Raw genomic sequence first — 13,434 nt, 5'->3', positions numbered from 1 at the left:
ATGATAATTCTCTTTCTCAAAGCCTTGGTGATTTGCCAATAGCAACAACATGGCTGTTGGTCTTCTTGCTCAGATAGTATATCTGTCTTTTGTTCCTGTTCTCCTTCTGCACCTTGATTGGAAAGATTCCTCAGCTACAACCTTGGTTTATGACTGACCTTGCTTTCCCCTGGCCTTTCCTGAAGCTCAGCACTTGCAAGCTTCACACACTCAACCACAGAATTCTGGTTTGGTACTTCTTTCTTTTGCTATAGCAACTGATGCCAGGTACCTTTGTTCAAATTTCAGCATTTTTAACCCCAAAAATGCCAAAGCAAGCTTCAGTGATGTGTAGAGGTGCCCTAACTGTCCCAAGCTCAGCTGAAGGAGGCAGTTCTTGAATCATGCTGCACCTGCACTGGTAAGGTACAAGTGTCCATGCTTCATCCCATGTGGATACCTTTTTTTTTTCTGAAGCCAGTGTATACTCCTATTGGCTAGGTATTGGGACTGTCATTCACAGCATTATTTTTTTAATGAATAATTCAAGCAATTTTCCAATGTTTCAAGATGAAATGTATATATTGTTGCGTTGCATTGTGTATATTGAAAATGTATTATCCTGTTCAATTTACTATGCACCTAATATCAATCAAAAGGAAGTGACGGCAGTGACATAGAAAGAGAAGTTTACTCACCAGCAGACAACCAGCCCTCTCTACATGGCTGCAGCCAATTTGCATTCACAGTTATGTGTGCAGTAAACAGAGCATGACACTTGGACTGAACAGATAGTCGTCAAAGTCGTGCAAAGATAGTAAACTACAGCTTCACTGCCTCCTCCACATTAATCTTAACAAGCTATTTCTCCAGAACCATTGGGACCATTAAGGGACATATAGGTGTAAGAACTAAAGTGGCAAAAATGCACAGAGACCTGATACATCCTATAAAATTCAGCAAATCTTGATTTCATTTTAAAACAACAGAGATGTATATATTGCTGTGTCTCAACAGAGAATGCCTCCCTATGGAAGAATATCAAAGGCTGACCAGGTTGGTCTCTTTGTCCTAAGATCTCTTTCTAGTACTGAGTGTCTTCGTAAAGGGTTGGTGGTCCTGATTAGCCTCTCTATTCTATTTGTGGTCACTATTCAATGTTGCAAGATGTTTGCTTGCTTTTGCTGATATTTTTGCAGATTCTACCTTGTTTTTTGTTTCATCATGGCTTCATGGATGGAAGGACTCCAGACAAATAGCTCTGAATCCAAACAGAGAATCCAAGTAGAGTGAATGTTGCAACGACCGTACTTCAAACTTAGGTATAGCACAGTAAATATGTCTTAATTAAGGAATTAATTTCATAGTATTCCAAATCAGCCATTCTCAGCAGGGGCTATATGGCTCCCAGGGGGGCTGGCACATTTGAAGGGGGGGCACAGATTCATCTGTTCATGTTGTATCTTTGTTTGCACACAGCCCAAGGCTTTCCTTGGTTGACAGGGGGCTGTGGAATCTAAGAAGGGCTCCTAAAAGGGCTGTGACCCCCCCCCCAAAAGAGTTAAGAATGGCTGCTCTAAATCATCATGATCTCCGTGTTCTGTAAAAAAAAATTTCATCTTTATTGTAAATTTGTTGTGAGTACACTTCTCTTGGGAGGAAAATTCTCTGCACTTTATGTAGAAATATGCATGTTGTGATCAGAATAAAGAGCATAGGAACAGCTTTGCTGAGATCTTGACCACAGTCAATCAAGCCAGCACTCACTAATGCTGCACAGGAGTCACACAGCCTAATACAAGCCATAAATGATACATTCTGTTCTTTTTCATGCAAACATATGACCCAACTTGCTGTCTACTGTTCTTGAGTGATAGCAGAAACCCATTGTAGTTGGGGGGGGGCAGGATTCAGAAGACAATGGTGGGAACAGCCAGGGACAAAAGTAGACATTTGCACACGTATGTATGCACACATAGGGATTCTGTCTCTAATACACAGAGAGGATAGGCAAAAAATCATTTGTGTATATGCACATACATAAGTACTCTGTTTCTATAAAGAGGCAAATAGGAGTGAAATGGCTGGGAATAGCCTGAACCTGGAAGTCAGGCAGCATCCCAGTTGTCTTTATAGATGATGCATCACTATTATTCTACATTCATTTTTAATGTCTGTTGGTGTTACATGACCAGCACTGCAGGCCTATTGATGTAATTTGGAGAGGTACAGAAGACATGAGAGTCTTTGTAAACTTGCAGTCCTGCAAAACTTCATTTTTGCCTCTGCCTGTATCTACATTGGCTGAGCTCCTTTATTGACTTCCCAGTTGTGGAATAATCACACTTAATCAGAAAAACATTTTTTGCCCAAACTAGACATATTTTCTTGTAGCTCAGAAATACATCCCACTAAACTTAATAGGCAAAATCCTACTGCATTTTTACATGGGCACAAGACATATTTACTTATTTCTCTTCCTGTATAGCAAACCAGCTACTCTTGACAGTTTACAACAATGTACTAGACAAATATACCATATTTTTCTGTGTGTAAAATGATACTTTTATCTAAAATCTTTAAACTAAAAATTGAGGGTCGTCTTACACCTGGAAGTAAGCTGAGGAGAGAAAAAAAATAAGTGGATGGGAAAAGGGATCAAAGTGATTGTGCAGCTGTGGGATTGCTTTGATCCCTTTCCCCCTCCTTTTGCTAAGCCCTGTGGGGCTTAGCAAGTGGAGGGTAAAGCAGAGATGAAAGCAATCCTGCATCCCTTTGATCCCTTTCCCCCTCCACTTGTGTTGGTGCAAATGGCAGTATGATTGCTTTGATCCCTGCTTTCTCACATTTGCATCTTCTGGAGATGACTGACAAGGAAGGACTGAACCCAGCATAATGCCAAGCCACCAATCCCAACAGTTTATTCAGTTGTATTATTTTATTGTTTATATTCATTGGAAGCCGCCTAGAGTGGCCTTTTAGGCCAGATGGGTGGGGTATAAATCAAATAAATAAATAAATAAATAAATAAATAAATAAATAAATAAATAAATAAATAAATAAATAAATAAATAAATAAATAAATAAATAATTCAAGAGGATACCATGGTTGATGGTACTGAAGGCAGCTGAGAGATCAAGGAGAACTAGAAGGGTCACGTTAGCCCATTTGGCTTCATGCCTGAACACAGACAGGAACAGATCAAAAGAGTTGGTTTCTTCCAGGAACGCCTGCAGCTGGTCCGCACAATCCTCTCACTCAAGAGGTATGTAGTAATTTAGATTGCCTATCTTCAAATTAGCTTTTTAAAGAATGGGCCTAGTAATAGTCTCCTTCAAACAGGAAAGTAAAATCCTTTCCTATAGGGAGGAGTTGATGATGTGATTGGCCCATTCTACCATTGTTATCTTGGCTGCTTTCAGCCGCCAGAATGGGCATGGATCAAGGTTGGAAGTGGTGGGCTTACAACAAGCACGTGTCCTCTCAATCTCCTCAGATATTGCTAGTTAAAACTGATCCATCAAAACAGGACAAGACGGTGCACCAGACATTTCAACCTGACCTAAAAAAACATTGAAAGAATCCAGATCCCAAAAGATTACTTCAATCTTCTTTCTAAAGTGGACTGCAAATGCATTGCATGTTGTATCATCAGCCGATTAAAGCCCTTTCCACCATCCATACTCAATGAGGCCACAAACTGTTACATACAGCACTGATGTTACCTGTCTGTCATGGGTTTGGAGGGAAAGTTCCATCCTATGGGGAGTGGAAGGCGGGACATCAGGAGGAGGGGCTGTACTGTATATATATGTGGAGCGTGTGTGAGGGAGGTGGGAGAAGCTGGAGAAGAGCTGAGAGAAGAAGCTTGAGTGGGAGTCTGTGTGTCAGACAGGGTACTACTGTGTGTCAGTCAGTACCAACCTGATAGGTTCAGGTGTCTGTATGGTTAGCCAGAACTGATAGGTTCAGGGTCTGTGCTTCAAGTTAAGTGTTCTGTGTGAACCAAACTGTGTGTATGTATGATTGAGACTAAGCCACGTTACTGTATCTTATTCACTTGATCCTTTTATTTTTCCCTGTGTGTTATTTAATAAACCTTGTTCTTTTATTTGTTAAAAATCCATCCCTGGTCTGTGTGACTTCTTATAGGGAATGGTTGGTGGCAGCTTAGTGAAACTGTGGCATATCCCAGTAGGTCTGGGTTTGTCACATTGATTGGTGTCCAGCGTGTGGGATACGACTGGTCCAGTTGTCCAGTGGTACAGCAAAGCCTTGGCAAGTGTGCCCAGAGCAAGGGGGGTCTAGTCAGGGACAATCTGACAGCGCGTAGGTAATCTTCTAGGTGTACCTCACGGGGAGGTGCGCTAGTGGAAGAACGTGCCAACTGGGGACTAGATTAGGGAGCTCTGAGGCAGCCTGTTTTGGCGGGAAAAAAGCTGAGGCAAAACTGTGTAGTAGCAGTGATCTAGCCTGCCTGCTGAGAGGCCTAGCAGAGGGGGGTAGACTCTGGCTCGCAACTGTTGCAAGTTAGTGCTGAAGAACAGCAGTAATCTATAGAAAGCTGGTTCTGAGGCAAAAGAAAAAAAAAGTGGTCGCTTTATTTTGAGGCTTGACTTTTGAAAGCAGCCTGTTCCGGGGGGGGGGGGATTATGCCCTTGACTCGAAGCCAAATGGCAGAAATGGGTGAAGTGAGGGAACCCCAGGTGGACCAAGGTTCTGAGGATGAATTTGGCTCAGTGCAGGGTGACAGCACGGGAGAACAGAACCCAGAACTCAGAAAATTGCTCATAGCCCAACAGCATGAACTGAGGGTGAGGGAAATGGAGGAAAGGGAGAAACAGAGACATTTCAAATTAGAGAGAGAGAGAATGGAAAAGGAGGAAAGATTAGAGAGAGAAAGAAGGCGATTTGAAATAGAGAGAATGGAAAGAGAAGAAAGATTGGAGAGAGAGAAAATGGCGTTTGAGTTGAGGAAATTGGAACTGATGAATCAGAACAATAAGAACAATAGGGATTCTGAGGGAGGCCAATTGTCTAAAGCTGACCTGAAGAAATTCCCTGTGTACCACAAGGGAGATTGTCCTGAGGTGTTCTTTTCCCTAGTGGAAAGAGCGTTTGTGGACTTCTCAGTAAGGGAAACTGAGAAGATGACCATCATGCGATCTTTAATCAGTGGCAACCTTGCAGAAGTCTATGCAGAGATGCCAGAGGAACTGATGAAAGATTTTGCAGAGTTTAAAAAACTGGTGTTTGCCAGACATGGGATAAATGCGGAACAGCTGAGGCAAAGATTCAGGTCAATCACCAAGAAACCAGAGCAGACTTTTACCCAAGTGGGGGCCCAATTGGTGAGGCTGCTAGAGAAATGGCTATCTCAGGAGGGGACAGAGACCTTTCAGCAGCTCAAAGACTTGACAGCGCTGGAACAGTTCTATTCAGTCCTGCATGGGGAACTGAAATTCCAGGTGAGGGAAAGGAAACCGAAATCTGTGGCAGAGGCAGCCGAAATCGCAGATTTTATTTATCAAATAAGAAAACCCTTAGGTGCTGAGTGGAAATCTGTAGAGAAACCTAAAGAAACCTACAGCAAGTACTCTCAGGGACCAGGGAAAAGCCAGCAAGGGGGAGGGGCCCATGGTGAAGGGAAGCCCTCAGACATGAAACCAAGACCTCAGATTTTGGAGGGAAAACCAAAACAAGATGAGAAAGACTCAAAATACACCAGAAAATGTTATTTCTGTCAGGGAAAGGGCCATCTTATCTCAGAGTGTGAGAAATTAAAGCAGCTAAAAGGAATTGTGCCTCAGGATTCGAGTGGAACCAAGCCAAAAGCTGTGTTCTGTGTCCAGAAAGAGCAAAGCCCCTTGTCACTGAGGGAGCCTGTTGCCATGGCTACTCAATCTGGAACAGTTACATCTGCTGATCAGGCTGAGGAAAATGGTCCTCTTGTGGAGGTCAAGCGCTGCTTGCTCGTGAGAACAGATTCTCAGTTGTTTGAAACAGCAGGGGTGGACGTAGGAATACTTGACCATCAGTATTGGGGGCTGAGGGACACTTGTTCCCAGGTGACCCTGTGCCATCCAGATATTATTCCTAGGGAGTATATAATCCCGGATGAGAGCATGAAGGTGGCAGGGATTGAGGGGCAGGTGATCTCACTGCCAGTAGCGGAGGTACCTGTGAACTTTCAAGGCTGGAGGGGAGTTTGGCGGCTAGCGATTTCATCGACTCTGCCAGCAGCCGTGCTCGTGGGAAATGACCTGGCTGAACATGTGAAACGGGTGCTAGTGATTACACGCTCACAAGCCACCACGGGGACAGTTCAAGGGGGTAATGATGAGCCAGAGACGGAAGCAGAGGGGAGTTCAGAAGCTGTGGTGGAAATCTTAACCACAGACAGCCGATTTGGCCAAGAGCAAAAGGCAGACGCCACTCTCCAAAAGTGTTTTGAACAGGTGACTGACGCCCAGCTAACACCTGAAACCCCAGTGAGATTTCTAGAGAAAAAGGGGATTTTGTATAGAGAGACCCTGAGGAATATCTCAAAAGGGGGAGATGGGATCCGAAGTCAGCTAGTGGTACCTGAAAAGTATCGCCCCATGATCTTACAAAGGGGGCACTCTGACATGTTTGCTGCGCACTTAGGGGTGAACAAAACACAGCAGAGAATCACACAGAATTTTTACTGGCCTGACATAGGGAAGCAGATCAGGGAGTTCTGTAAACAATGTGATGTGTGTCAAAGGCAGGGGAATAACCGCGACAGGACCAAAGCAAAGTTGTGCCCTTTGCCTGTGATTGACACTCCGTTCAAATGCATAGGGGTGGATATTGTGGGACCTTTGCCCAAGGCCACAAAGAGGGGGAACAGGTTCATTCTCACCATTGTGGACCATGCCACGAGGTACCCTGAAGCCATACCCTTGACTAACATTGAAACTAACACAGTGGCAGATGCCTTGGTGGGGTATATGTCCAGGATGGGATTTGCCTCAGAAATAATCACAGATTTGGGCGCATCGTTTACATCGAAGCTCATGAAACGGTTATGGCAAATCTGTGGAATTAAGCACAAGGAAACCACTGCCTATCACCCTGAAAGTAATGGGTTAACTGAGAAGTTCAATGGGACTCTAATGCGCATGATTAGGGCTTACTTGGCAGAGAATCCAAACAATTGGGACCAGAAGCTGCAATCCCTTTTGTTTGCTTATCGATCAGTGCCACAAGCCAGTACCGGGTTCAGTCCGTTTGAACTTTTATTTGGGAGAAGGGTGAAAGGGCCCCTTGATCTGATCAAACAAAATTGGGAGCAGATCACCCAGGATGACCCACAAGAAGTTGTGACATACATAGACACCTTGATGAATGACCTAAAGAGAAACCTAGAGCTGGCAGCAGAAAACCAGCAAGCTCAAAAGGTCAGAAAGAAAGCTTGGGATGTCCAGAAAGCCGGGGAGAGGCACTTTGACCCAGGGGAGGAAGTGCTGTGGCCTAGGCCCTGCAAAGAGAACAAACTGCAGCTGGGTAGCCCAGAAATAAAATACTTGGGTCACATAGTAGGGGGAGGAGTGATAAAACCCCTAGAGGCCAAGATAGAAGCAGTTCGTGATTGGCCCAGACCCAACACCAAGAAAAAAGTCAAATCATTTCTTGGGTTGGTGGGCTACTACAGAAAGTTCATCCCGAGGTTTAGCGAGATTGCGGCTCCGCTGACCGATCTGACGAGGAAGAAGGCTGATGACCGCATCCCGTGGACCAGCGACTGTGAGGAGGCGTTCCGGAGGTTGAAGGAGGCGCTCATCAACTATCCAGTGCTGCGTGCTCCAGACTTCGACCGGGAGTTCATCATCTACACCGATGCGTCTAACAGCGGGGTAGGAGCAGTTCTTTGCCAGGAGGATGAGAATGGTGACCAGCATCCAGTGTCCTACCTGAGTAGGAAACTCCAGAAAGGTGAGAGACATTTGGCAACCGTGGAAAAGGAGTGCCTGGCCATAGTCTACGCGATCCAGAAGGCCAAGCCTTACATCTGGGGAAGACATTTTATTCTGTGCACTGACCATTCACCACTGCAATGGTTAAAGACAATGAAAACCCACAATAGTAAACTTATGAGGTGGGCTTTAAACCTGCAAGACTATGACTTTGAAGTGAAGGTGGTCAGAGGGTCAGTGAACTGTGTTGCTGACGCCTTGTCAAGAAGACCTGAAGAATGAAGACGGCGAAAGAAACATGGACTATGTATATATTTTGATGACAAAAAGTCAAATGTGTCTGTTTATTAAACATGTTGGTTTGTATGAATAAAGGTAACTTGATGTATTGTTAATGGTAAATGTTTAAATGCCTAATAGAATGTAAGTATAAGTAAGTATGGTATTGTATGTTATTATATGACTGTTTTTGTTTGTTTTGGGTCCAGGTTGTTTTTTGGTGAAAAGCACCTTAGCTTTCCCCCTACAAAACAACTTATAAAGAGGGGAGGTGTTACATACAGCACTGATGTTACCTGTCTGTCATGGGTTTGGAGGGAAAGTTCCATCCTATGGGGAGTGGAAGGCGGGACATCAGGAGGAGGGGCTGTACTGTATATATATGTGGAGCGTGTGTGAGGGAGGTGGGAGAAGCTGGAGAAGAGCTGAGAGAAGAAGCTTGAGTGGGAGTCTGTGTGTCAGACAGGGTACTACTGTGTGTCAGTCAGTACCAACCTGATAGGTTCAGGTGTCTGTATGGTTAGCCAGAACTGATAGGTTCAGGGTCTGTGCTTCAAGTTAAGTGTTCTGTGTGAACCAAACTGTGTGTATGTATGATTGAGACTAAGCCACGTTACTGTATCTTATTCACTTGATCCTTTTATTTTTCCCTGTGTGTTATTTAATAAACCTTGTTCTTTTATTTGTTAAAAATCCATCCCTGGTCTGTGTGACTTCTTATAGGGAATGGTTGGTGGCAGCTTAGTGAAACTGTGGCATATCCCAGTAGGTCTGGGTTTGTCACATTGAACCATCTGATAGAGCACTGTTAATTAGAGGCCTCATTGATTCATTTGATATGGTACATTCTTTTTGCAGTTGTAATTGAGATGGCATCTCTCAGAAATTCTCTTCTGAGGGGATCGGTTTCCAAATGGACTCTAACTTTCTCCTCTGTTGCTTCATTGCCTAAACTCCTCCATGAACCATGAAGAGAGGTGGCTTTGGCATTGGGGAAGGCATTTCAAAGCCATTGCAAATGTTTTAGTGCTAAGTGCAACTAATTGAAAAAGTTTGTGGCATGTAACAGCCACATGCTGGATATGTAAATAAGCATGTGACTCAACACACAACCAATGCACAACCCACACTTCATCCATTAGCAGTTATAGTTTCCACAACTCCTGTTGTTCAGGCATGAAAACCCTATAGGATTCAGCCTAATGAGGATTTTTTTTCTGAGTAGACGTGGATAGGGTTGCACTGCTGGTAGACAGAACAAAAGAAACATCTTGCTGTGCTTGTTCAATATTTGGTTTTGCGAAACTAGCCCTGAATGTACAGATCCATATTCCAGGGACCACAGGGTTCTAACTCCCACATCTCTCCAAGGGCAGAGGGGCTTTCTGAAAATGATGGCTTCTGCTATGTGTGGAGTCTTTCATAACTAGGGATCCTGAAATATCAGTTTTTTTCCAATCAAGTAGAAAGATCTCATATATACAGTGGGGTCTCGACTTACAAACTTAATCCGTATTGGAAGGCAGTTTGTAAGTCGAAAAGTTTGTAAGTCGAATCAGCATTTCCCATAGGAATGCACTGAAAACCAATTAATCTGTTCCGGCTGTTTTTGGTTCTTAGGTTGAGGGGCATTTCCCATAGGAACTAAGGCAAAGCTATTTAATCCGTTCCTACCACTAGGGGCAGAATTTCTTTCTTTTTTTCCTTTTAACCTAAGATGATTTAGGTTAAAAAAAAAGGAAAGAAATGAGGGAGAGAAGGAGGGAACAGACACCTTTTCAACAGAACACCCTGAAAAGCACATTTTCAGCCAAGACAAGTACCTTCTGGAAAAAAACCAAGCACCTTTCAGACAACAAATCACTTTGAAAAGCACCTTTTAAATCAAGACAAGCCAATACAAGAACCTTTTGGGGAAAGGGGGGGGGCAGCAAAGGAGGGAGGGAACACCTTTTAAAAATCCAAAAATCAAAAATTAAAAAAGCGCCAAAAAATAAAAATACAGTCTGTACCGCACTGTACCAGGCAATACCAGCAGTACCAGGCAGTACCAGGCAGTCTGAAGACTGTCTCCAAATCCACTCTCAAAATGCTGGGAAGAGCGAGGAAGCAGATAAGCACCCTCTTCACTGGCCAACGGTTAACTGAAAGTTCAAACTTCATGCTTTCCCCACCTCAAACACGCTTTTTTTGGTTTGTAACTCGAATCTAAGTGTGCAAGTCGAGTCAATATTTTTCTATCAGAGTGGTTTGTAAGTCGAAATGTTTGTAACTCGAGCCGTTTGTAAGTCGAGGGTTGACTATAGCAACTTATCTCCTCTTCAGACTGTCCTTCTCCACAAGGAAGCAGTGAAAAGCACGGGGAGGAGTTATACTTCTTTCTCCGTGCGTACTTTCAAATCAATACTTTCTGGATGCCTGAAAATGGCTTATGTTATCTAGGTTTTCAATGCATTTCAATGGACTTTTTTATTTCACTTGACGAGGATTTCGCTCTACAGCGATTTCACTGAAACAGATTATCCTCATCAAGCGAGGCACCACTGTAGTAATAAGATTATTAAAAAATGTATTCTTTTTTGATAGAAAGTAATGTAGAGGTTGAAAGGGTAAAAACAGTGAAGATTAAATGGGCACAAAATTGTGGTTATAATATAGATATAGATGTTTGGACTCGAATATGGAATGAGAACTATAGATGGCTCAAACCAGTAAACTTGAGAAAAAATGTTTTAGAGATGTTTTATAGATGGCATTTTACACCTGTAAAACTGGAAAACATGGCACTGGGGTCTAACAACTCATGTTGGAAGTGTTCTCAGCAATTGGGAACTTTTTTCCATATGTGGTGGACATGCGATAAAGCAAAAAGGTTTTGGAGACAGATAAAAGATATTTCACAAGAAATTATATAACAGGAAGTAGCTTTTAAACCAGAAATGTTTTTGTTGAATATAATGCCAGAAATTGTTGACAAAAAATTAAATATATGTTGCTGCACATATTTATACCTGCAGGGCTGATCTGGGCGCCATAGTGGAAATCTCAGGAAAATCCGAAGAAAAAGGAGCCACTTAAAAACTTACTAGATATTGCAGAAATGGATACATTGTCAGAGACATTACGAGAGAACCCAAGAATATATGTTAAAGAAAGCTGGAAAATGTTTTATGATTGGGCCCAGAAACAGATATGAGTAGAGAATATATTATAGATTATGGATTCTAGTATTGTATCACAGCCATGAAGTCAAGAGTTTATTAGACATCGAATGAAAGCAAATATTTCCCTGTGTTTATGTTTTATTTTGCTTTGATTTGTTTTACACCCTTTTCCTTCCCTGTTGTACTTTGTGATGGTTGTTTGTTTATGTGTCATATAACAATAGAAATACTTTTTTTAAAAAAAGAAGATGCTCTGACACTATGGGGTAATACAAAACAACAATATAAGGTAGATGTGATTAGGACTAAAACCTTAGTCTTTTAAAGCTATTGCCATTAAAGCTTAGAAAGATGACGCTGTTGTCCATAACCTTTCCTGTTGTTTCCTCCTTTCACAGCTGAATTACTTCACATTGATTGCTTTCAGGCAGTCCTTACAGGAAGCTTGTAAAATCTTTCCATATTATTATCCTAGTAAAAGTAAAATAATTGGAGCTGCTTATGGCAAGTTAAGAAATCATGACTTGTCTGATACCAGTTAGTGAATAGATGGCAGATGCATTATTTAAATCCTGATTCGCACCCAACACTACCATACTCAGATCTTATGAAAGTGAGGCATGCCGCTTTGTACCATGTGAGCTCAAGCACATTTCTTCCCTGCCCTACCTATGTTTATAACCAAGACAATATCATACTTACCTAAGTTAGGAAACAACCTAGCCAGTACTCTTTCATTCCACTATAAAATTCTAATACAGTGATTTACACACAAGAAGCCAACTTCTCACATTAAAATTGGGTAGTTTTCCACTTCGCTTATAATTAAGTTGATTCCTTCCAAATTTTCTAAATGTTTGCCATCTCTTTCATATTAGTCCTATTATGCGGAAGGAGGGCAATCACAACCTGTCCTTGGTCATTAGCAAAATCTATCAGGACTCATCCATGGTTATTTAATTCCATTCTCATAAACAGAACTTTTATTAATGTCAATCTGGGATTTTAAATTGTTTAAATGCTTATTTTATTTAGAATCAGGTTTGCTTCTGGCAGGGGACTAATTATTTGTTTGGTTTAAATTGCATGCTTGTTTGATTGATTAAGTTTACAATTTTAAACCACCCAGAGAGTTCTATGCACTATGGGGCGGTATACAAGTTAAACAAACATATAATATGATGATTTCATATGGTATAACTATTTCCAAATCAGACCTCTAAGGAAAGTGCTGCCTCAGTCTCAGGTCTCTACCCTGACAGTTACTTTACTTTACATTTTCAGCAAGTGTTGGTTTAACAACCAGTTTTTGGTGGCGTTTTTGTTACTCAAGGCTATTGAAATGATGCAATTCAGTACCAAAGAGAGTGCCTCCACATCCAAAAGCAAGCCTTCCTTAGAGTAAGGTAGTGTGCTGGCATAGCTGACCAAAGCAATTTTCATTTCCAGTATATTACATTAGTTCACCTTTTCTCGCTACTCAAGGACATGTGATCGAACACTAGAGTATCAAATCCTATAGAGAGAATATTCCTTCTAACAGCATTTAATTAAAATATACACAAAACTCTTAACTGTGTATGTTCAAAATATCTAAAAGCTCCATACCACTTTGAACACATGTATCCTGTTGATGATACAACATCAGTCAGCAAAATAGGCATATTTTACAACCACTTTTTAGACACATTTGCAAAAAGTAGAGGGAGGCACTATAAGAACTGCTGAGTAGCTCAATGGTTTAGGTATCTGGCTGTGGAGCCAGAGGCTGGGAGTTTGATTCTCTACTGTGCCTCCTTGGCATTGGCTGGACTCAATGATCCATAGGGTCCCTCCCAGCTCTACATTCTAATTATGGTTATCGTTAGGATTATGGTTATGAGTGTGATTGTGGTTGTGATTATTAAATATGAGGCACAGTCAATCAAAATTATAAAAACATTGACTGATGTTATATAACAGATACAAGTTTTAACCAAAAACCTAAGTATCTGTTATTATTTATTTATTTATTTATTTATTGGACTTATATACCGCCCCATAGCGCTACAAGCACTCTCCGGGCGGTTTA

General features: G+C 41.9%; 1 long non-coding RNA gene across 1 annotated transcript in view; it reads left to right on the top strand.

Moving 5' to 3' along the window:
- LOC140706365 (uncharacterized) overlaps positions 1–12,329 on the top strand; it is a 16,039-nt gene extending 3,710 nt beyond the window's left edge. The window contains exons 2-3 of the long non-coding RNA XR_012086005.2: positions 1,179–1,301; positions 11,217–12,329. This is a non-coding gene — a long non-coding RNA (uncharacterized LOC140706365). The remainder of the gene's footprint in view (positions 1–1,178; positions 1,302–11,216) is intronic.
- The last annotated feature ends 1,105 nt before the right edge of the window (positions 12,330–13,434 follow it).

The sequence above is a fragment of the Pogona vitticeps genome, chromosome 4 (assembly GCF_051106095.1).
Source record: "Pogona vitticeps strain Pit_001003342236 chromosome 4, PviZW2.1, whole genome shotgun sequence".
Taxonomy (NCBI): Eukaryota; Metazoa; Chordata; class Lepidosauria; order Squamata; family Agamidae; genus Pogona; species Pogona vitticeps.
The sequence above is the reverse complement of the archived record's forward strand: the minus strand, read 5'-3'. Positions and strand labels throughout refer to the sequence as shown.